Source organism: Arachis ipaensis, chromosome B06 (assembly GCF_000816755.2).
Source record: "Arachis ipaensis cultivar K30076 chromosome B06, Araip1.1, whole genome shotgun sequence".
Taxonomy (NCBI): domain Eukaryota; kingdom Viridiplantae; phylum Streptophyta; class Magnoliopsida; order Fabales; family Fabaceae; genus Arachis; species Arachis ipaensis.
In genome coordinates this window covers 107077052-107104163 of record NC_029790.2, presented here as the reverse complement: position 1 = coordinate 107104163, position 27112 = coordinate 107077052, and the positions used below count along the sequence as shown (strand labels likewise).

At 34.3% G+C, this 27112-nt stretch overlaps 1 long non-coding RNA gene and 1 pseudogene across 1 annotated transcript; both read left to right on the top strand.

Moving 5' to 3' along the window:
* Window positions 1-21930, top strand: LOC110263453. The gene is made up of 3 exons (XR_002349132.1): window positions 1-12; window positions 259-266; window positions 21818-21930. It is a non-coding gene; the product is annotated as an uncharacterized LOC110263453 (long non-coding RNA).
* Window positions 11756-13246, top strand: LOC107647197 (annotated as a pseudogene).

Sequence of the window (27112 nt, the reverse complement as noted above, 5' to 3'; positions counted from 1 at the left end):
GTTTAGGAATTTGTGTTTAAAGTCTTAAAATAACAGTTTTTATTGTTTCAGTATAAAAATCATGATGATGGATTAAGCATCTATGTTGATATAACTTTATGAAACTTATTTATATATTTGTGTGTGTATATATTATGTAACTTTGGGGATGCTTAGAAATTTTTTTTTAACTATTTGACAATGATTTGAATTTAAAAATACAAATATAAAAATATTGTTAAAATATAAAAGATTGTGGTCTTTTTAAAATTTTTTAAGATTTTAAAGTGTTAATAAATATTGTATAGTTATTAGAAAAAATTATAACCTATTTGAAGAGTATAATGTTTAAATTATTTATAAGTATGAGATAACGTTCAATTCGTCTCTAAAAATTTTAGAATTCTGTATTCTCACTCTGCATAGTTTAGAATTTATGATTTTAGTATTCATGATGTAAGATTTCTAATGATTCAATTATATTTGTTACGTAGAATCGAGAGTTTAAACTTCAGAGTTGAGGCTTTAAGATTTAGGTTTTTAATTTGTAACGAATCAATTATGTTTATCATTTTGTAATTAGGTGTAAAACATAATATATAATTTTTTAATTTGTAATTAAAATTAAATTTACTCAGTTTGTTAATTAAAATTAAATGTATTATGTACTTCACCATCTCATGATTTTGATCTTTAGTTCTTTATAAGAAAGTTGAGCAGCATAGTAAATGCAAAGTAATTTTTTTTAATAAATAAAAAATTTCCAACATTGAATTAAAATGAAATTATTATTATCATTATGTAAATTTAATGTAAACTTTTTTTTTATGGCCAGAATGCAATTTATTAAATAAAACAACAATTTATACTTCGGTACTATAATTACACCAAGAAAATTGAAACTTTATCTAACATCACTAAGCCATTTCTTAGCGACAAGGGTTTAGGGTCTTAGTTGTGGATTTAGGGTTAGGACTGACATTTAGGGTTTAGAATTTTAAACACGTCTCCAATGTGAATGATACATGGTATTTACAGGTTTAGAATTCAAATCACGAATGAAATTGGTAAGATATGATGCAACTAATTATTTTGTCATGATTCAACTAATGAAAATAATTTTGAACCTATTTGTTTATGTAAATTATATGTATTTAGAACCCGTTTGGGAAGTAGTAAAAGCTACTTTTTTTTTTACTTTTGAATTATGAAAAGTTATATTACATGTGTTTGGCACCATTTTTGAGAAATACTTTTAACTTCTCGAGAAGTTAATTGAGAGTTTTTGAAAAAGTAGGAAAATATGACTTCTTCCTTCTCAGAAATTATTTTATCACTTCCATTAACAAAAGATACCAATATTGTGCTACTATTCTTGGCTCTGTGAAAAAATATTTCCTATTTCTGCTGAAAATATTGGACATCCACCACTATTTTTACACAATGGTCCATCTGCTAAAAGTACTAGCCTTCCATTATTTGTACGCAATGTTTCATCTGCTGGAAGTATTGTCTTTCTACCACCATTTTCACATAATATTCCATCTGAACTATGTCCCTTCCAGATTTTTTTTTATCATTCTACTACTCTAATTTTATTATTAAATTTATATTTAACATTGTGTGTAGTATGAAATCTCAATTTTAATTCTATTTTTTCATATGTGATTTTATTTTTATATAGCTTGCTATTTTTTTCTCAATAGGGTCATTCTCTTATTTGCAATATCTCTCTATTTTTTTTATGTATCTCTTTATGTACGAAATATTTGTTTGATTTTTTTTATGTTCTTCCTCAACAAATTCATGAAAGTGGCAAGTCCGGAAGAAAAATTAAAGCTGATTGGAATGAATGAAATACTATTATATTCATAAAAATATGTAAAGAAGAGATGGTGGTTAGAAATAGACCTGAAACACATTTTAACAAAGCTGGTTGGGTAAATCTAAAAACAAAGTTCTTGAAACAGACTGGTTTATGTTATGAGTATAAACAATTTAAAAACAAGTGGGAGGCTATGAAAAGAGACTAGGGACTATGGGCTAAACTAAAAAGAAAGGAGACTGGTCTTGGTTGGGATCCTATTAAGAAGACCATACAAGCAAGTGATGATTAGTGGGATGCTAAGATTCTGGTATGTTATATTTTTTAAACTATTTTAGAAATATTAATTTTACTGATAGATTTTTAATTGCTCTTTTATCGTCTCATAAGAAAATCTTGATGTGGCAAAATTTAGAGAGAAAGATCCAGAACATCTTAATAAAATAGAGTTCCTTTTTGAAGATGTTGTAGCTACTAGTGTAGGTGCATGGGCACCCTCTCAAGATATAAATGATAGTTATAACAATAAAGATAATGACGAAGATAATGATGATGAGGAAGAAGGTTTAAAAGATGAGTTAAATGATTAATCAACACCTCCTAGTGCAATGAGACAAAAGAGAAGAAAGGTTGGCAGGGACAATAAAAGATTGTGAGCCTCTCAACTTTCAACTCAACTAGAACGTATAATTAATGTGTTTGAAGAAGAAAAGGCCAACAAAATAACTCATAAAAAATAATGTACCAAGTATATAAACTTATTTAACTGCTCTCAAACAATTGCCTGGGCAGTAAGTGGAGTGATATATTCTTTATAGCTACTGTAAGGCCCACATCGGTTGGGGAGGGGAACGAAGCATGCCTTATAAGGGTGTGGATACCTCTCCCTAGCATGACGTGTTTTGACGAGTGAGTGTGGGGGGCTTCGGCTATCATCCCTATCGTCAAAGGCAAACAATATCGTGCTAGCGGGTGGTCTGGGCTGTTACAGATGGTATCAGAGCCAGAACCCGGATCGATGTGCCAGCGAGGGTGCTGGACTCCCTTAGGGGGTGGATTGTAAGGCCCACATCGGTTGGGGAGGGGAACGAAGCATGCCTTATAAGGGTGTGGATACCTCTCCCTAGCATGACGCGTTTTAACGAGTGAGTGTGGGGGGCTTCGGCTATCATCCCTATCGTCAAAGGCAAACAATATCGTGCTAGCGGGTGGTCTGGGCTGTTACAGCTACAAGACTAATGGCAAAAAGGTCAAAAAGAGAGATTTTTATAGAACTAGAAGACTCTGCCTTACAACTTGGTTAGTTGAAGACTCATAGTTTAGCTGATGTGTCTGGTTCTTGAAGTTTTTTGGCTAGAATGTCTCTTTAATATGTCTATGTGTTGTTCAAAAAATATTTTCCATGATTATGTTTCTTTATTGCTTTCTATGGTTGTTTGTTATTTTATATTTATGATGTGAACTAGTATTTATTTAAAAATTGTGGTTTTCTTACAGGTGTGATTAGTATTTATTATCTGATATTAGTTTAAAATATTTGTATAACAGGATATCTAACAGTTCAACTAAAAGTTTGTCAACTAAAAGTTTGATATCAAATACAAATGTGTCAAATGAAGAATTTGAAAACAAACAAAAAGTTGCAACCAAACATAAGAAGACGGTGACTTTAATAACAATTGTAACTTGTGTTGATTGTTTCCTAAAGTACGTTGTGAAAAATCCACGAAGAACTTCAAGGTTGACAGGAAATAGTTGGGTAAATAAACTTTTAAATGGGCATCCTATTAGTTGCTACCAGTAATTTAGGATGAAAAAGTATGTGTTTTTTTTAATTTCTGTGAACAGTTCTCAACGCGGAGCAAGCAGCGACAGAATTCCACCCTTGCATCTTACCCGGTGTTTTAAACTCTTAACTAGAGCCAGTGTATAACACCACTGCATCTTACCCGACAATCTCGCCTCTTACCTGGAGCAAGTAGATAACACCACTGCGTCTTACCCGGAGGCACATTACAATCAAATTCAAGTTCATTTTCATTATTATTCCAATTCATTCATAGTCATTCAATCATTAATTCATCTTCCATACATTCTCAACATCTCTACACATCCTTAACATATACCCGGAGCGCGTGGTCATTGCCACCGCCTCTTACGCGGTCACATCTATCTCATTATCATTCAATTCATTATTTCTTCAATTACAATTCATCGATTTCATCATATTCATCAATCACTCCTTATCTTACATCACTAACACTTCCTTAAATTAGTTAAAACTTCGCAAAACTCTTCCAACTGTTTCCTCCATTTATTTCACAGGCTTACTTTCATTTTAAGGCTTAAAGCTCACTAACAGACTAAACAGATGTAAAAAGGAGTTTGGGAAGCTAAAGAACTGGTTTAGACTTGAAAAATACAACTTTTTCAAAACAGCAGGTTTATGCGTACGCACGGATACAAAAATTCGCCAAGTCGCGTACGCAGTCATGTCCCACGTACGCGAGTATCCAAAATAGCAAGGAATACTCGCGTCGTGTGCATGCCTTGCGTACACGAGCCCTTTTCCTTCAAAAGCTGCAGAAAACCATATTTTTATACCAAACTTCGAACGCGCATAACTTTTTTGTTTTAAAACATTTTTCATCCTTTCTTCAAACGGCATAAACTTCACGGACCCAATTTTCGTTTGAAATATGTTTGACACAATTTGGGGATCCTGAAGTCGAGTTACGACTCGTCGAAGTTGGTCAAAAATTCACTTTTACCAAAAATACCAAAACCTTTAACCTTTCCAAATTCTCAATTTAAACCATGATTTTTACACTCGAACCAGTTCCAATATACTCAATACAATTCTCTACCATTACCAGAATATGTCCAAAATCAATCTTACCATTTTTCACTTCAAACTCATCTACAAATCAAACTACAATTTCAATATCAATCAAACCAACACAATCCATTGCTACTCAAGATCACACACTCATTTACTTACATGGTCATCATTTTAACCATATTAATACTTACTCATTTAACGTAATACATTATCAACATCAAACACTAACATCATCAACCATATCAACTCAAACACATATTGCACTAATTAAAACCACTAAATTTGCACCAATACACAATCCAAATTTGCTTCTGTAAATCATTCAACAAATCATATTCATTATCCTCATCAATCATCATCAAAATCATCAATCATCAATCTTTTTATTAGGATTACTAACTTTTAACATACATACATGCTTCAACCTATCTTATGGTTGTAACAGCCCAGACCACCCGCTAGCACGATATTGTCCGCTTTGGCTCACAAGGCCTCACGGTTTTGTTTTTGACGATAGGGATGATAGCCGAAGCCCCCCACACTCACTCGTCAAAACGCGTCATGCTAGGGAGAGGTATCCACACCCTTATAAGGCATGCTTCGTTCCCCTCCCCAACCGATGTGGGCCTTACAATCCACCCCCCTAAGGGAGTCCAGCGCCCTCGCCGGCACATCGATCCGGGTTCTGGCTCTGATACCATCTGTAACAGCCCAGACCACCCGCTAGCACGATATTGTCCGCTTTGGCTCACAAGGCCTCACGGTTTTTTTTTACGATAGGGATGATAGTCGAAGCCCCCCACACTCACTCGTCAAAATGCGTCATGCTAGGGAGAGGTATCCACACCCTTATAAGGCATGCTTCGTTCCCCTCCCCAACCGATGTGGGCCTTACAATGGTCATCTAGCCTATATTTTCACGAGACTTTATATATTATTTACGAGAAACCAAAACCATACCTTGGCCGATTCCTCCTCTAAGCTCAGAACACCGCAATTAGCACCGTTCCACAAAAACCCAAGCTTTCAAAGTCACACCAAATGGATTTTCAGCTCCCCAAAGTCCAATATCAGGTCTTCAATACCACAATGACCACCAACATGCCCCCAAAACAACCCACAACTCAATCTAATACAAATAATCCTCACTAAATCAATATAAATTTCACTTAAACATAGATTTCATAAGGGTTTGGGAGTTCTTACCTTTCTCACACATCAATGGAGTAAACCTAATAATTTTCACAAGTTAGTTCAAGCCTATAACATCAAAGAACCAAAAATCTCAACACCCACTTATTGAATTTTCGAAATTGGGGAGAGGGGGAGGAAAATCAAAACTAAAAATGAAACCTCCTTACCAAATTGATTACTGGGCTTTGTAAAGCTCGACGCAGTGGTCGCATAGCTACAAACGATGCAACGATCGAAGCTCCAGTTTAAAACTTATGTTAGATCGAATTAAGAGCAAGGGTTTGTATTTCTTGGAAGTGTTCTACCCTTACCTAGCATGTTTCAATGTGTAGGTGAAAGAGAAATGAGCTGAAGCTCATGGGTATTAGTGATTTAAGTTGGGCATTGGGCCCAACACGGGCACTGTTTGCCCGATTCGGCCCGTTCAACCCAATTTTGGGCTAAATTCTTTAAAATTAATGTCAAAATTCATATTTTAATTAATTATACCTCATTAAACTATAAAATTTTATTTTCTAATTTTTTTGATTAATAATTAATTTATTGACTAATTATTCGTTAATTATACAAAGTTTACATCCTACCCACCTAATTAAGAACTTTGTCATCAAAATTCAGTTTTAGTTTCGTGAAAAGAGGTGTGGGTAGCCAATTCTCATCTCGAATTTAAGTTCTTAGGTGTATGCTTCTATTCCATCCTTCTAATCCGTGTTAACACTACAAATGGCTTAATACATCCTGATTTTAATTCCTTAGTTTTGATTGCTCACCGATTCTAGTCTGTTGAAGTAACTTTTAGGAATGCGTGACTTTCTCCTTCAAACTGTCTAGGCCTTCTCCTTTCTTATTCGCATAACTTATCTGTTGGCTTTACGCAGTTATAATCTCATCTCAAATTCTCTTAATCTTTTCTCTGTTTTCTCGGCTATCGTTCCGAAAACTAAAATGCTTGATTCTTCGATTTTATTTTGTTACAGAGACGATCCACGCACCGTGTAACCTTACTATCTTTTTTGTGTTTAGTCTCGCCAATTTCTTCAATGAATAGTTCACCTCGATAGGCAGGAGGTAAGTGAACTTGGTCACTCAATATGCGATTACCTAATGGCATCAAATCTCGTCTTAGACTCCAGCAAACTTCATTACGGAATTCGTAGCCATACCTTCTCTGTCCCCCTCAATCTCTTCTTGATTTCCTTGATCAATAGACCTCAATATCCTTGGTAATTCCTTACTATCTTGCTGCGTTCTTCAAATTCTAGCCTTACCACTATTTGAAAATTGCAATCGAGTCAGTTTGATGCTTTCAGTTACTTTCTCAATACCCGACTTAAGACTACAACCTAAGACTTCAGTCAGAACTTTAATCATTCTCCAAACAACAATACTCGGAGTCTTCCTACTGAGGTGTCGTCACGACATCATGCTGTTACATCCGTTCACATCCTAAGCCCTTGGATAATGCATTACAGAATTTCTGGATAGTTTATTAGGTCCAGGTATCTTGAATATTAGCATTGAGGTTACTCTTATCGCTCGAGGTTTGGAAACTTTTTCGCATTCCAGCATCCAAGCAACAGTGCTTTCTAGCGCGTATAAAAATATTAAGGAACCAGCATCTTCAGGGTTATATTTAGGGATTGTACGTGATGCTAAACTAATGCTTGAGTCGGTTTGAAAAGATATTAAACCCAAGGGCGATTGAACTAATTCAAACCGTATCCACTGAAAGATAAAAGGGTGTCTTATATGGTGATTGCAGCAAGTCTTAGAGATTAGCAAAAAGGCACAAGAAGGGAATTAAAGTGCACACCAAGGAAGGGATTGAAATCAAACCTTGATAGAAAGAGAACAAAATTTATCAAATTAAATAAATCTCATTTGTTGTCCAATGAATGCAAGTTCGTGAAGGAGAGCCATTTCACTCGTAGTAATCCCTTAAAATTCAAGGATTTACATGATTACACCAGGACACGTTTAGACTCATCCCAGAGGAAACGAGATTCACGCAAGTCAGAAATATGATTGAAAAGTTGATCAATTCATTATTCAAGAAAAAATTCAAGGTAGAATTCCAATGTAAGTCTCAAAAGAGAAACTAGGTCGACTCATGAAGATTCGCTGACGCACTCTGATTTGTTCGTCTTCAAGAATTTGTCACTTGACATCAATATCTCACGTAGCACTCTTAAGTTGGTTCTAAGTTAGTTACTTTAAATCCTAATTTGTCACTTATATCTTAAGTACCAATAAACGCAATGTCACAACATTCTATAGCGTAATTGAAATTAAATTAATAGTTTCACAATCACTTCCACCTCGTGGTGACCGACCGGCATCCTGAGTCCCCCTTTGTGGAAAGTTCTGAGACATGTGCCCAAAATGACTGCACTTATAGCATAAGCCCGAACCAAAATGAGAAGTCCTATTTGGGTGATAGCTCTCACATCTCTGACAACTCGAATCATCCAAAGCAGCCAATGTCTGGTTTCTTCTGTCATTTCCCTGGTGGTCCTCATTTGTCCTGAAGTTATTCCGTCCTTGAGAAAATTGTTGTGGGTATCCTCTTCTCTTAAATTATTGGCCCCTAGGTGCGAAGTTCTGATTGTGTTCCCTTCGGTAAAATTCCCGGCTACCATTCCTTGTCATAGCAGCGTTCTTTAAACATTCTTCCATAACCCTACTCTTGTTCACCAAGTTGAAGAAAACTCTGATCTTCATCGGGCCCAATAAACTAAGTATATCACTCCGGAGTCCTCCTTTGTATTTGATGCACTTCCATTCCTCAAAGTCTCTCAGAGCACCTTGCCAAGTCTTAGAAAATCGACATAATTCCTCAAATTTGTTTGTGCATTCGGCCACAGACATTTGACCTTGCTTCAGTTGCAACAATTCAAGTTCCTTAGCCGTCCTGACCGAATTGGGAAAGTACTTTTTGTAGAATTTCAACTGAAAGGCATCCCAAGGTATTGCAACATTGTCTTGCTACAACAGGCGTCATGTACCCTACCACCAATACTGGGCTTCACCTGTTAACTGATAAGTTGCAAACCCAACACGTCGATTTTCAGGGACTTGTTGTGCTTGTAAAGCCCATTCCATCGCCTGAAACTAGTTATCTGCCTATGTGGGGTTCGTCGTCCCTCTAAAGATGGTTGGATTTACCTTTAGGAAGGTTGCTAAGTTCATGGCCCATTTTCTCCGCACCGCCATTCCCATTACTGGCTTGATTCCCCAAAGCCGCAGCCGTAGACTGCATAGTGACAGCCATGCTCTCCAGGGAAGTCATGAAGCATGCGGGATTATTCTCAGTCATCTCAGGTTCCGTATTACTAGCCCTATCTCTCCCTCGACCGCAATTATGTCCACGAGTCGCCATCTGGTCCCTGTTCACATCAAACAAGTGATATCAAGGTGATCAGTCTCAATATCGCAAGTTTTGTGCTTCAAAGTTCCAAATGCATGCTCATGAACATTTATGCCACATATATCAGTTAGATATCCTAAGAGCACATAGACACACGCACAGAGTATGCAAAAAAGCATAGTCAGTCTGTCCCTCAGGCTCAACAGGAACGAACTACTCTGATACCATAATGTAACACCCTACCACACAGAGCTTTATACCTAGGATGTAAAACAGAGATGACGAGGCGCTACGACCTCTAAAAATAAAATATATATATATATATATATATATGATATAGTAAAAAAGGGTTTATATCTAGGAGTCTAATGAAGAAAATTTAAACAAAAGCGTTAAATAGAAAAGCGCATCACTCACGTAAACGATATACATAAACCGGATAGGATAAGAGTAAAGCAAAACATAAATACATAAAAGAAAAGTTCCAAGATACAGATAGCAAAACTTCTGGCCCGGCTCGCAAAGTTAAAATCGGACAAAGCATATAAACATATATACATATATACATATATACATGAGAATCCTAAAATGACCCAAAATACTGTTTACAGAACCTGTTTCTCTGAATCGACCTCTAAGAGGAATAAAACATAATATATACAATGGAGATATAAAGTATTTACATATATATCGAAAACCAAAATAGAATCCCCAAAAATTTAGAACCCTTCGCTTCAGAAACTTTTAGAATGCCTTAGCGAGGTACCTCACGTTCTGCATCTGAAAACCACAAAATATGTATGGGGTGAGAATCAGAGGTTCTCAACATGGTAACGGTGCCCACATAAATAAGATATAAGGTCCTAGGAAAGCCAGAGGCAATCCTAGGACTCTGACACTTAGATTATAAAACTTAAAGAATTAAAACAGAAAACCATAAACAAGGGTGGTTCTCTAAGATTCCTAAACTTAACCAAACTCTAACCTAAACCCTTAATCCTCCACCTTCTTCCAATCCTCCAAACTCTGATAGGACCACACAAACAAACAAATAGACAAAGGCAAACACAATTAGAGTACAAGTAATGCAAGTAGTAAGTATAACAATTAGCCATACTGATTCACATAGGCACTCCCAATTAATGCACAAACACAACAAGAAAATGGAACATTTGTAACAAAAACTTTTTAACAAATTTAAAATTGTTACAAAACATTTTGATCTTTTGTAACGACTTGGTTTTTTTTGTTACAAATTATATTGCCTTTTGTAACAAACCAGTGTTATGTTGCAAAAATTTATAATATTTTGTAATAAAAGATAAAGTTGTTGCAAAAGTTCAAAATATTTTGTAAAAAAATATCCGTTTGTTTCAAAAATTCCAATTATTTTGTAACAAAAAATTAATTTGTCACAAAATTCAATATTGTTTGTAACAAGCTATTTGTTTGTCACAAAATACAAGAATTTTTGTAACTAAAAAAATTTATTTTAAAATGTTAAAATCTTTGAGATAATTTTATTTTGTTTCAAAAATTTTATTTTTTAAAATATTATTTATATTAATTATTTTTTATAAAAAAATAAAAGATTAAATAATTAATTTTTAAAAATAATATATATTATTTTTTAATTAATTATTTTTTATAAAAAATAAAAGATTAAATGATTAATTTTTAAAAATGGTATATATTATTTTATATTTTTATAAAATTAATATATAATTTTTACTAATATTTAAGTCTTAAATGTTGACTAAAAATTAATTTTTTTAAATTAAAAAAATTAATTGTTAAACATAAATAAAAATAGTTTAAATTTAAAAATAAAAACAAATATAAAAAGTAAAAACTCTAATTCTAACTCTCACCTTCGCTCTTCATTCTGCTATTCACTGCCCTCGTCCACTCTCACTGCCTCCACGGCTCCACCTCTCACACTCAAAGTAACCTTCATTCTCTAATTTAAAATAAATTTATAACAAATATTATTTTTTGTTTCATTACCGCTCTAATATTTAATATATTTTTACACTTAAATAAATTTTTGAAAACTCACTTAAGAGCAAAATATAGGGCTCTAATTTTTTTTGTCCCTCTACTAGTCCTAAATCCATCATAACCCAACACTCATCATTAAGCCAGTAAGACCTCCGATTGTTAGAAAATAAATAATAAATTATCTGTGATTTATTATAGTTATTCATGGTTTTATTTTCAAAAAAAAATATTTACTAAAAAGTAATTAAATTAAAGTTATGAGATTTTGAGTTTAAAATTAATTAAAACTCATATAATTTTCATAAATATTTAGATATTTTTTATTTAAAATTTAAAACTTTAGTAATTTAATTACTCCTAATCTTATTAAAAATACTTATTCTATACCTTAATTTTATTAAAATTCTCAAATAAAAACATAACTAACCCTTACCCTCGCCTTTTTCTTTCCCAGCCGCCCCACACAAATACTCAAACCCTAAACTATACACACATACACGGAACGGAAAGAAAAGGAAAGAAAAGGAAAGACGGGGGAGCTTGAGGGGGGAAGAAGGAGAAGGAAGGAGAGGGGGAAAAAGGAAGACGGCGGCGGTGGATATCACTGCCACCGTCGCCGCTGTCTTGTCGCTGTCGGGAGAGTCATAACGAGAGGGGAGAGAGAGACGAGCTCGCGAGAGAGTAGCGTCGCCGTCACTGGAGGGGAGCCTGGCTGTCCTCGTCACTGCCAGCTCCGTCGCCATCGTCACCATTGGAGCTGCGCGAAGCTGTCATCACCGTTGTCACCATTAATGCTTCTCCTTGTCGTTTGTGGGCTATCACCTCTTTTGCTTCTGCTGCCATGCCATCGTTTGCCCCTCTAGACATCGCTACTTTTGAATCGTGTTCTGTCACTCGAATATGCTGCAAGAAGCTATCAGAAAGTGGCATTGATGAGAAGAAGCACAAACCCTCCACCAGCAATACCACTGCCTCTAAATCCAAGGACATAATGGAAGATTACAATTTTGCTATGAAGAGGATGATGAGGAATCCTTATGAGTATCACCACGATCTGGGTTAGTTTCCTCTTTTTTCCCTATTTGTTAGTTATGACTGCCAACTGTTTGATATAATGATGGGTTTCCTTTGTTAATTACTTGCATTTTGTATAAGGTGCTAGAAGGAACAGTTAGTACTGTATTAATTTGTCTCTATTATATAAAATGCATAGCACAGTAATATGATTGTTGGTGCTGGTGCTGATCCAATCTGTGATTGATTTATTTCAGGTATGAATTACACACTTATAACTGACAATCTCATTGTGGGATCCCAACCACAAAAACCTGAAGACATCGATCACCTCAAGAAGGAAGAGGGTGTGACATACATTCTGAATGTGCAGCAAGATAAGGATGTAGAATATTGGGGAAATAGACTTGAGGTCGATAACAAGGAGGTGTCACGAACTCGATGTTCGACATATGAGGAGGCCGGTAAGTAAGAAAGTTGCAAGCCTACATTTCAGTCAATTTTGCTGAGAAAATAGACTCCCACTCTAAATTTTAGGAAAGTATATACAACAATGCCAACTTATCTTGCTCAATGGCATTGTCATGAGATAGAAATTTTAATTTTTCCTATATGGTTAATACAATGTATGGCTAAGTCAAGGATCCATATACTTTTGGTGCAATTGACATTGCACTTTAAATGTGTTAGAAAACCTTTTTCTGAAAGAGTTGTGAGTTTGTTAAATGCTTTGCTTGCTTTTCTGAGACTGGATTATAATTCATAGCTTGATATATTTTATAAATCTATTTTATTAGGCAATAGACTTTGATCCAAACTCCTTGCGAAATGTCCTACCTAAAGCAGTCTCATCATTGGAATGGGCAATCTCAGAGGGAAAAGGAAGAGTTTATGTGCATTATACTGCTGGACTTGGGAGAGCACCAGGGGTGGCAATAGCTTATTTGTTCTTATTCTATGACATGAATGTGAGTTCTAAACTTCCACCTATCTTTGATTCAAGAAATGATTATCAAATTTGATATTGTTAAGTGTAATGTTATGGTTGCACTAATTTTCTTGCTAGATATGAAGTTTAACTCATGTTATGGAAAAACAGTATTTTTAATCTATATGATAGATTAATTTATAGTTTCTTAAGAAGTCTTAATTATCAAGAAAAGAATGTGTTATCTTTCTTGTGACAGCTAATTGCCTTGTGTTATCTTTCATGAATGCATTGCTAATTGCCTTGTATTTACTGCAAAATAAAAAATATAAAGCAAAATTAGCAATTCTTTATGAATGCATTACTAATTGCTAATTGCTCTTAACCTTGCTTGATTTTCTGTAGCCACCATTATTTATGAATGCATTGCCAATTGTTGATTGCTCTGAACCTTGCTTGATTTTTTATAGCCGCCATTCTCTATTTCCAAACTTTCTTTGCATTACTATTGCTTCTGCAATAACAGAAACTCTGTTCAGGTGCTTCTCTATGTTCTTATCTTGTGTTTTGATATAAACCTCATTATGAAACTTTATGAGTGTAAAAGCATAAAAAAAATTCAAGTATATTTGTTATGAAGATTTAGGTGAAAATTGTGTTTTGTAATGATTGTTTGACAATTGATACTTATGTAAATTTAATAAATTTGTTCACTAAGTTGTGATTGAATTGTGATTAGTTGGCCCAAGTTTATATATTGAATTGTTAATTCTTGATAATTTGCATTCTTGATTGGCTAGTTTTGAACTCTGAGAATGTATTCTTAAGGAATTAGTTAATTTTAACTTGTAAGTTCTAAATTTTTACTCGGATGAAGATAGTGTTATGTGTTATTTTTTAATTTTAGTTTTTATTGTTTATATTTGCACGGGTACAAAATTGATGCCAATATGCTAGACTTTATATTGACTGAAATCTGCTAGAAGAGTCAAGAATTATAAATTTGATATAATACAATTTTATGTTAGGAAAAAGTTGTGTTTAGTTGAATTTGTAGAACTTATTTTATTGTAAAAGAATCATAATGACATATAAGATATTTTAATTATCTATATGATTATATATCATATAAATGTTGAGTTAGTGGGATTAGAAAATTAATTGATATATCAATTATTTAATTAAATGTTTTAAAATCAACTTTCTATTTTTGTAACTAAAAGAATAAAAAATATTACAAAACTAAGTAGTATTTTATAACAAAATATTATGACACAAAAATCTAAATTGTTACGAAATTTTGGTTTTTGTATTAAAAAAATTTGTTACAAAATACTACTTTGAATTGTAACAGTTTCATTTTTTGTTACAAAAACTTTTTGTCATGGGACATACTGCAACGGCCCTTTTTTTGTTACAAAATTCTTTTGTTTCAAAATTTCAATTTTTTGTAATAATTTTTTTTGTTACAAATATTACTTTTTCTTAGTGAAACAAGCAAATCAAACATATGCATATGATGTATGCCTACCCTATGACTGATGAGTCTCATCTGTCGATTATAAAGCCAAACCCGACATGTCCGGTATCTAACCTTGAACAGAACACCAAACATGGAGCAAGTGGGACAACGCCGCAACCCTTGTATCTTACCCGCGTACCCGGAGCAGGGGACAACTTCACCCTACCTCTTACCCAAGTGGTGTTACAGTTCTCGACCCAGAGCAAGCGGCAACAGAATTCCACCCTTGCATCTTACCCGGAATTTTGAACTCTTAACCAGAGTAAGTGTATAACACCACTGCATCTTACCCGGCAATCTCGCCTCTTACCCGGAGCAAGTGGATAACACCACCGCGTCTTACCCAGAGGCATATTACAATCAAATTCAAGTTCATTTTCATTATTATTCCAATTCATTCATAGTCATTTAATCATTAATTCATCTTCCATACATTCCCAACATCTCTACACATTCTTAACATATACCTGGAGCGAGTGGTCATTGCCACCACCTCTTACGCGGCCACATCTATCTCATTGTCATTCAATTCATTATTTCTTCAATTACAATTCATCAGTTTCATCATATTCATTAATCACTCCTTATCTCACATCACCAACACTTCCTTAAATTAGTTAAAACTTTGCAAGACTCTTCCAAATGTTTCCTCCATTTATTTCATAGGTTTATGTTCATTCTAAGGCTTAAAGCTCACTAATGGACTCTAAACAGGTGTAAAAAGGAGTTTGGGAAGCTAAAGAATTTGATTAGACTTGAAAAATATAACTTTTTCAAAACAGAAGGTTTGTGCATACGCATACCCTTTGTGTGTATGCACGGATACAAAAATTCACAAGTCGCGTACACAGCCATGTCCTGTGTACGTGAGTATCCGAAATTGCAAGGAATACTCGCGTCGCGTGCATGCCTCGCGTACGCGAGCCCTATCCTTCAAAAGCTGCAGAAAATCATATTTTTATACCGAATTTCGAACCTGCGTAACTTTTTTGTTTTAAAATATTTTTCATTTGTTCTTCGAACGGCATAAACTTCACAAACCCAATTTTCGTTTGAAAGAAGTTTGACACAATTTGGGGATCCGGAAGCCGAGCTATGACTCGCCGAAGTTGGTCAAAAATCTACTTTTACCAAAAATACTAAAACCTTTAACCTTTCCAAATTCTCAATTTAAATCATGATTTTTACACCCAAACCTGTTCCAATATACTCAATACAATTCTCTACCATTAACACAACATGTCCAAACTCAATCTTACCATTTTCCACTTCAAATTCATCTACAAATCAAACTACAATTTCAATATCAATCAAACCAACACAATCCATTGCTACTCAAGATCACACACTCACTTACTTACATGATCATTATTTTAACCATATTAATACTTATACTCATTTAACATGATACATTATCATCATCAAACACCAACATTATCAACTATATCAACTCAAACACATATTGCACTAATTAAAACCACTAAATTTGCACCAATACACAATCCAAATTTGCTTTCGTAAATCATTCAACAAATTACATTCCTTATCCTCATCAATCATCATCAAAATCATTAATCATCAATCTTTTTATTAGGATTACTAACTTTTAACATACATACATGCTTCAACCTATCTCATGGTCATCTAGCCTATATTTTCACGAGATATTATATATTATTTACGAGAAACTGAAACCATACCTTGGCTGATTCCTCCCTTAAGCTCAAAACACCGTAATTAGCACCGTTTCGCAAAAACTCATTCTTTCAAAGTCCAAAGTCCAATATCAAGTCTCCAACACCATCAATGACCACCAACATGTCCCAAAATATCCCACAACTCAATCTAATACAAATAATCCTCACTAAGGGCTTGTTTGGAGCAAATCCAATAATTTTCACAAGTTAGTTCAAGCCTATAACATCAAAGAATTAAAAATCTCAACACCCACTCATTGAATTTTTGAAATTGGGGGGAGAGGAAAAGTGAAACTAAAAATATAACCTCCTTACCAAATTGACTACTGGACTTTGTAGAGCTAAACACGGTGGTCGCATGGCTGCAAACAGTGCGGCGATCGGAGCTTCGGGTCAAAAGTTATGTTGGATTGAATTAAGAGCAAGGGTTTGTATTTCTTGGAATTGTTCTACCCTTGCCCAGCGTGTTTCAATGTGTGGGTGAAGGAGAAATGAGCTTAAGCTCATGGGTATTAGTGATTTGGGTTTGGTCTTGGGCCAATACGGGCTCGGTTCGCCTGGTTCGGCCCATTCCACCCAATCTTAAACCAAATTCTTTAAAATTAGTGTCAAAATTCATATTTTAATTAATTCTACCTCATTAAAAATTAAAGTGTTAAATTCTAAAATCTCAATTATTTAAACTAAATCATATAAAATTCTTATTTTTTTACAACTGCTAAGCTTTATAATTTAAATATAAAAAGTTATTTAATAATTATAAAATTAAGTAAAATTTATATTTTAATTATCAAAACTTGATTTAATTATTTTCTGAAAATAAAATTTCTAATAAATAAATAAATTTGAAATCGGCTCATAATAAGATTTTTCAAAAATTCTAGGTCTTACACTGGTGAATTCACCTCACAAGCTTTCGATGCTTATTGTATGGCCAATGGTATAAGTGTTGAATATCCAGTAGCTCATATTCATACACAAAATGGGCTAGCAGAGTCACTAATTATACGACTTCAGTTGATTGCTAGAACTTTACTTATGAGAACAAATCTCCCAACCTCGGCTTGGGAGCATGCTATTTTACATGCCGCAGCACTTATTCGCTTAAGGCCAATAAGTTACCACCAATTCTCTCCTCTACAGTTAGTTTTTGGCCAGTAGCCAAATGTTTTTGATTTAAGAATATTCAGGTGTGCGATATATGTTCCAATTGTCCTGCCTTATCGCATCAAAATGGGACCCCAAAAAATTGGGGATATATGTTGGATATAATTCTTCCTCTATAGTGAGGTATCATGAGACACAAACTGGAGAGTATTTAAAGCTCGGTTTACATATTATCATTTTGATGAATCAAAATTTTCAACATTACAGGGAAGAGAATAAGCTTCTTGAAAAAGAATTTAATTGGAATGCATCATCCTTAAAGCATTTAGATCCTTGATCTGGATAATGTGAACTAGAAGTTCAAAAGTCATACATTTGCAAAGAATAGTAAATGAATTACCTTATGCGTTTTCTGATATGAAAAGGATAACTAAATCCTATATACTAGCTAAAAATGCCCCAATTCAAATTGATATCCCAGTTGGACAAATGGCCACTAAAACAAATTCATGTTAGAAGCGTGGTAGACCTGTCAGTTCTAAAGACAAAAATTCTCAATAAGAAAAAGAGGTAAATTCTATTCCTTTTGAAAAAGTTAAAGACATAGTAAAGACACCTGCAGTTGTCCAAAATTCTGATATAATTTTGACGCTAGAAAACGTTTAGGTACCTGAAAATTCTAAAAATTGTGAAATGATGAGATCTCGATAAATTATGTCTTTATAGGAGAAAAATAGAACCGAAATAAAATAATCATCAATGAAATATTTGCATATAATGTGGCATTACATATCATACATGAAAGTAAGGATCTTGAACCAAAAACAATCGAAGAATGTCGACAAAGGAATGATTGGCTAAAATGAGAAAAAGCTATGAAGGTTGAGTTAGACTCACTTGTAAAACATAAAGTCTTTGGACCTGTAGTTCGTACACTAGAAGATGTAAAACCTGTTGGATACAGATGGGTATTTGTTAGAAAACAAAATGAGAAAATAAAGTTGTACGATACAAAGCTTGACTTGTGGCACAAATTTTTTCACAAAGGCTCGGTATAGATTATGAAGAAACATATTCTCCTATAGTAGATGCAATAACATTGTGTTATCTAGTCAGTTTATCCGCATACAATAAACTACATATGCATTTAATGGATGTGGTGACAACTTATTTATACGGATCATTAGATCGTGATATCTATATGAAAATCCCTGAAGGATTAAAGATATCTAAACCATCCAATGAATATTCGCAGAGGTTATACTCAGTCAAATTGCAGAGATATTTATATAGTCTAAAGCAATCTGAACAGATATGGTATAATCGTTTTACTGAGCATCTGACTAAAAAAATTCAAAAATGATGATATCTACCCATGTATTTTTATAAAGAAATTTGCATTTGAATTCATTATAATTTCTGTGTACATTGATGATTTAAATATTATTGGAACCCCTAAAGAGATTCCAACAATTATAAAAACTCTAAAAGAAGAGTTTGAGATGAAAGATCTCGGAAATATTACATTTTATCTCAGCCTGCAAATCGAGTATACAAATAATGGGATATTTATTCATCAAACAACATACACAGAAAAGATCTTGAAGAAATTTTACATGGATAAGTCACATTCACTAAGTACCCCAATGATCGTAAGGTCTTTGGATGTGGAAAATGATCAATTCCGTCCAAGAAGAAAATGAAGATTTCTTTGGTCCTGAAGTACCATATCTCAGTATCATTGGAGCACTAATGTATCTTGCTAATAATACACGACCTAACATATCATTTGCTGTGAATTTACTAGCAAGGTATAGTTCCTCTCTAACCAGAAGACATTGGAATGGAATCAAATAAACTTTTCGGTATCTTCATGGAATACTTGATATAGGACTATTTTATCCATATGAATCCAAGTCACAATTAGTTGGCTATGCAGATGTAGAATATTTTGTTTGATCCACACAAAAGAAGATCTTAAACAGGATACATATTCACATATGGTGATAGAGCAATATCATGGAAACCCATGAAATAGACGATAGCAGCAACATCCTCCAATCATGTTGAAATGTTTGCGATACATGAAACAAGTTGCGAGTGTTTTGGCTGAGGAGTTTAATCCGATATATTCTATCATCATGTGGACTGATTGATCAGAAAATAGCTCCACCTATTCTGTTTGAAGATAATACAATATGCATTGCTCAACTTAAGGATGGATACATTAAAGGTGATAGAACAAAGCATATTTTTTCCAAATTCTTCTTCATCAATGACCTTCAAAATTAAGGAACAATTGATGTCTAACAGATCCGTTCGAGTAATAATCTGGCTGACTTATTTACAAAGTCCCAAAATCTTCCTTCAAAAGATTGATATATCAAATTGGAATGCGCCGACTTCGAGATATTAAATAATGTCAACAAGAGGGGGAGACTGTATTCTTTTGTTTTTCAGATTTTTGTTCCTATTGGATTTTTCTTGACAAGATTTTTAACGAGGCAGTAATCATCACAAAAGATATTGTACTCTTTTTTTTCGCTAAATTTTTCAATAAGTAGAAAGCTCAAGTTCTCAAGATGGATTAATTCAACGAAGTTTAAAAATGTGAATTTGATACGTGTATAAATAAAAGGGTAAGATGTAACACCCTAACTACCAAAGCTCACACTTCCGGCTGCGCGACTCTGATAGTTCGGACATTACGACGACTTTATATTATTTAATACTAAAATATGAGCCTGTTTAAAACTTTAAATCGCAATACCGATCCAAAAATACTTTCATCCGATATCATACATCCATAAATACTATACAACTTACAAAACTCATAAAGAGTACATCCATATATATACATACATATATATAAGTAATATTACAACCATAATCCAATACAATTCCTATCCCTCTTACAGATTATATCAAGATAAAGGCGAGGGTGCAGTAAATCATAACTAAAACAATACAGAGCATCACAACAACAATTAAATAAGCTCTTCGTAACTTCTGCGCCCATATCCTGAAAGGGGAAAAATATAGGGGGGTGAGAACATCATCCTCGAAAGGGTTCTCAGTAGAGGGTTTTTGGGAATTACTGTAATAGGATACGTGAAGATAACCGCACCAGTGATTCATAATCGTCTTATGCCTCTTTTCAAAAACAACGGTTTACAATAGAAGTAAAGTCGGAAATCTTTTCTAAAAGAGGAACCATTCAATTCTCAAAAACTCAAAAGCCTTTCAAAACGGTTTATCTATACTGAAACAAAATAGGCTTTCATATTTTATTCCAAATCAGAAACATAAAACCGAAATCAACCATCGGTTCATCTCATTCCAACCACGGCCCTAGGCCCAAACAATCCAACAATCAACCAATCACCACAGTCCAACAGAGTCCCAGTAGCAAACACAAATAGAAAGTTCAAGCACAAACAAACAGTTATTACAAGTAGAACAGTTAGCAATTAATCACATAGGCAAACCAAGTATAATATGCACACCCAAGCAATGTCACATAGATGCATATGATGCATGCCTGTTCCTAGTGGCTGATGATATCATCTGTCGGTTATAGAGCCAACCCGACAAGTCCTGGTAGCTAACCATTGGACTGTCCCTCTGTCGTGCATCCCCAACTCGAGTTATACTCATCATAAACTTGATCATAATCATGATCCATATCCATCACCCTCACTGGTGAATATTTATCCATCACCATCACTGGTGAATATTTATGGGGGCGAGCTCATCCGGGCCTTTCACAGTGCCCGGCCACACTTACGACATTGGGTTAACAGAGCTTCGAGTCTCAACCTGGAGCACATGGTGGCTAGCCATTGCTACTACCCAGGGAAACCCTCATCTCCGATAGTAGAAGTGCAATATTCACATTTATCAATGATTCAGCATAAACATGCAATCAATCTCATCCATGGATCAACATCCATCTCAGCCATCCGGCTCACGGTTCATTCCTGAACCAGCCAATATTCATATCATACACAGCCATTCTGGCTCACGGTTCAATCCAGAACCAATCAATATGTATAAACATACACAGCCATTCCGGCTCTCAACAAAACAGCACTTCCACATTCAAAATCATCAAATTCATGAAATCGGCATTTAAGCCATAAATCATTTTCTCAATTCATTTCACTTTGAAATCAAGTTTCAATTCTTTTCAGCCCTGACTTTAAAGATCTCTTTTCTCAAATTATCTAAGGCTCATAAGCCACTTTTACTCAAGGTAAATTCCCCCTTTAAAACAATGCCACTCTCGGCATACTCTTTCCAAAACTTCCATAATCATGGCAAGTTAAAAGCCTCTTTGAGATATTCAAAATCACCCATCCAACAATGGAATTTTATAACAAAGGTTTCTCGGCAGGGTCCCAAGTCTTTAGGTAAGGTCAACCTATATCAATTCCTTAAAATTCATTGAAACTCTTAAAATCATGGATTCTCGATTCAAGTAAATAAAACTGAATTTATTATCTCAACGCATAAAGTTCATTAAATAAATTAAGCTTGAAAACATATATATTCTCTTAATAAATCAATTAATACAATTTCTCAAATCCAACCCTTTTTAAATAACTTTACAAACAAGACTAGGATTTTGTAGAAATTTCGGCAGCACCTCCCCTAAAACTTGGACTTTTGCCACCCGATTCGGGTCCCAACTAAACCGATTCTCATTCCTTTTTAACAGCCCAAAACCAGAAATCAATTCAAAAGCAAACTAAATCCAACAGTCGCCTCAGTGGCATATCTCAAGAAAACTATTTCAGAAATCAACTCAATATCAATCAATTTAACTCATTTCCAAAGCTTTAAAGAATCAGTTCAGCAACAAATCATTTATCAAAACCAAATTAGTGAAAGCAAACCAGGCTGAATTCCAAAGAGTATTCTATCTTTCACATCATCAAAACAATTGACTCAATTCAAACCAATCCTCAACGGATTAAACTCAGATTTCAAATATTTAAAGAATCAACTTTAAAACATTACATTTCATAAAGCCGCACAACAATTCAGCCAAACCAACATCCATAATCATTCGAGTCAATCAAATAATACATAAGGCAATTACAATTACCAAATACACAATATCTCACATCAGTATCCATATGTAATAATTCCAATACATAAAACATAGTTTTTGGAAAGCGCCCCTACCACAAAACGCAATTCCATAATCCAAATGTCTCGTAGAGTCCTTTCCGCCTCGACCCGAAATCAACAATCAAAATCCCGGCTACCAAAACCTCAGCTCCAAACCGTTTTCTCAGCAACCACGACTCTAATCGCAATATATAATAACCGAGATTAACTCTCATAACAACAAATGCTACAACTCTTCAACGTATAATAGAGCAGTAACTAGAGGGCTTTCAGATCGAAACGCTTACCGAACCAAAGGAACGGCTGAACCGAAATAGCGGCGGTCTCCGAACCGGTTCAGCGGCAGCCCCAGGAGCCATCCTAGGCGGCAACGGTGATCAGACTCCAGCGACTGAAATCAATATGCAGTGATTGTAACGCTTCCGAAAACTCAGGAGAAACGAAATCCAATACTTAAAACCTTACCGGCAGGATTCTCCGATGACGGCAGAAACAGCCAAAGGCTTCGGCGGTGGTCCCAGAAGTCACAGAACCACTCCTGGCGGCCAGAACCCTTTTCTGACGGCGGCAGTTCCGACATCACGTCTTAAAGAACTAACGCATCGCGTTACTACGTCTACAAGTCGCACGTGATATCAAAACAATTCTCGAGTCTACTCAGAAGGATACAAGATTTAAAGAGGAGAGTCAAATGTCAAGGATAATACTCAAAGAGTTGAGAGAATGTATCCAGTTCCAGAATAACAAGGATGTTCAAGCAATGAAGTTTGCTAGACACAATTCAATTGACAACTTCAAAGATAACCCTTAGATCAAAGAAATTCAATAGGTCCAATAAGAAGAATCAGCACATTAATTTGAACCAAATTCAAATTGGGTCGAAGAAGTATGAGGTTTACAGAAGATAATATTTCAGACCCAAGACAAAGCTTACAGAACTCAAGAGCACGATTAAAGGTACTTCCGAATACATTTTTCATAAAGGAACCAAAACTTGCGGAAAAACCACTTCGCAGACTAAAAGAAAGGTTAAGTAATAACATCCTCCAAGAGAGTAACAAAAGCATAATCGCGGCTTTACTCCAATACAATTTCATGTTGAAGTAAATCATGTAGAGTCTTAAAAACAAAATGCACACAAGTTTCGCTAAGAGCTAAAATATTTCCTCAAATATTTTAGAAAGATAATTAGGTGCACAACTTAACCAAAAGTAATTCATAAAACTCGGAAGAGAAATCAAATGCTTGTTCAAAAATTCCCAAAACCTATATTCAAACAAGCGTGTATAACATTTATAGCGGGGACAAAAGAGGAAGTTAAACTCTCTTTAGAAAAGAAATTCTGAGGTAAAATTTTTTTTTGCTTACAATCTGGTAAGGAGACAAGTGGTGCGTTACAAACGAACAGGTTTCCATTAAACAAGGAAACTTTTCAAAACCTCATTTAAAGTAGCGGTTGCCAACTTTGAATTAACTTCGTCAAATTGAACAATGGTTTCAATCTCAATCAAGCAACAGAAAATAAATTCCGTTAAAACTTCTTACAAGAGAATTCAATACTTCTTTAAAAGATTCAAAGCAAGACTCCAAAAATGTTCTTGAAATCACCATCTCAGAAAGATATTCAAAAAGTTTAAGATGTACTAAAAAGGAGTCAAGCCATACTAGAAAGAATCTTAAATTAAAGTAGTTCAAACAAGAGCCACTAGACGTAAAACATCAAACAAGTTTTAAATTGATCCAAAAAAATACAAAAGTCATAGAAAAAGACAACTCAATCATTTGTAATTTCCCAAGGATAAAATTTTTGACTAAAAACTCTTGTAGAGGTAATGAGAGAATAAACGATGCACTAATTTGAAACGAATCAAATTGACTCATATAAGAATGAGATTCACAAGAGAGGACAAACCAAGATCAATGGTAATGTTCACAAGATGTAAAAGATTAGTTAAAAACAGAATCACGCATGACATTCATAGAGGTGAAAAGCTTAAGAAGGAGCGAGTCTGATTATAAGAAGAAAGCTATGAGTCCAATATTTTTAAAGAACAACAATATCATAAACCATGTAGTATGCTAAATCAAACTCAAATCAAAATGAATTAAGTAAAGTTTATCAAATGAAACTCAACCGGGATAAAGCGAGAAATCCCCTTTCTTTCCAGAATTTTGAAAAATACCCCAAATACATAATCAAATGAAGATGTGCATTGGAACTATAGTAAAATTACTAGAAAGTCAAATTGTATTTGAAGTAAATGCGGTTCCGCAAACCAATAAAAGTACAGGTGAGGTATTAGAAATAAATAGTTGTTAAACTGTATAAGAAATCTTCAAAGTTTCACATATAGATAAGTGTATATCTAGTCAACAGCAATTTTTATAAAAAAAGTTCTCAAAATTAGCTGTAATCACTGTCAAATAAGTTACTGCAGTGCTAAGTTAGACTGTTGAATACTAACACATAACAATGTTAAATACATCATCATTTTGGAGGATTTAGGTAAGATTAGAGTAAAATAACGTCATCTACATTTTTCTCTTTCAAATCACGCATTTGTATGGTCCCCGACCATTAATAAACGATTTTCCGCCAAAAGAAAAAATCCTTTGTTTTTCCTTGTCGCTTTATCTCCATCACCATTTCACATTAAGTCATCTTAAAGGTGCTCCATTCTCGCAGCACTACACTTTATCAGGTACAAGATTTTTTCAACAAGGGTAAACTACTAAAAGGATACCTGAAAGATTATTTTAGCACTGATAAAAAAGATTCTAAAAGACGCAAAAGACAAAATAACCTCTGAAAGATTTTAAAATTTGACAAAAATACTCAAACATAAAAGCATGACGTCACAGTAAATGAAAAACGCTGATTTGGCAATCGAAAGAGCTTCAGTGATTGTGGCAGAGAGCTTTAATGGCGTTTCTGTCGCGTCCTTTTCCTTCTTCTCTCACTTCTACCAGCAAGGCCACGACTACTTCTTCTACCACCAATCTGCCTCACAGGACAAGTATCGAGCTCCTTGACTTGCATAATATAGGTCTAGAAAGCATCTACCATATTTTCCCTGTAAGAAAATAATCATGAATCAGTACACAAAGTAGTCTCATTTACAAACTGAACTCCTAAAAACACATATCAATAATCCATCACCACTTAATCATAAAAATATGAGTATTTCTAAGAGGTTAAAGAGAAAACCCTCACAATCACTAACCCTAACCAAATCACTAAGTTTAAAATCAGAAAATTCATTATTGTGTTGAAGACCTACACACACACACACACACACACACAGAGAGAGAGAGGGGGGGTTACCTGACATTGTCGCGGTAGAGGCGATTAATGAGAATGTCACCACAGAGGTTGAGAAAGTAGATGACAGAAGCAGCCACCAGCATCTGGAATTGACGGAGATCTCAATTGAAAACAGGTGATTCTGTCGCAAATCTGCGGTTACGAGAAGGTATGAAGGTGGATCTTAGAGATGAAGAAGTGATCGCGGCCTTGGTGGTAGAAGAAGTGAAAAAGGAAGGAAAATGATGCGACGAAAATGCCATTGAAGCTCTCTACTGCCATCACTGGAACTCTTTCGGTTACTAGATTAGCGTTTTTCGTTTAGCACGTATGACGTCATGCTTTCACTTTTGCGTGTTTTTGTTAAATTTTAAAATCTTTCAGGGGTTGTTTTGTCTTTTACGTCTTTCAGAGTTCTTTTCATTAACGTCAAAATATTTCGAGTACCATTTTAGTAGTTTATCTTTCCAGCAAAATACCATTCACGTGCAAGGGTGGATCTAAAAGGGGCATGTAGTGACCTTCTCCCCCTATCTCCTAAAAAATTTTTGAAAACTTCTATTCTATTATGATTAGGCGAATTCTACTGTGTAAATGGAGAATTCTATGTAGATGACACATGTATGTTTATAATGAATGTAACGTGTTTTGCATCATAATGGAGGGAGACAAGTTCTCTACAATAATGGGCTCCACTGAAAGGTGGGCTTGTCGGAATTTTTTTTAAATAAGTAATTTAATTATTTAATTATCGAAATATATAATTTGTAGCATGTTTATCAATTTACATCGTATTGATTTATTTCGTTTATATTGTAATATAAAAATATAATATTTTAAAAAAAAATAAAAAATATAATTGGACCAAACTCTTAAAAATTGAACGTTTTAAATAATCTAGAAGATGGATGGTTTCAAATAATAGAAAAGATGGACAGTTTCAAATAATAGAAAAGATGGATGGAGAGAAGATGGGCGATTTTAAAATAATAGGAGGAGAGAGGTGATTTTAACTCACTAATTAATGGGCGACTGGACATATCACATAATTTAAAACTGCGCATTTAAAATCAATACATTATTTTCTTAGAAACCAACTCATTTAAATTAATAATAAAAAATTTTAGTGTTAATTTACTTCCTTTTTAAGTATGTTTTATTAAAAAAAATATACGTTAAAATTTAACTCCTAAATT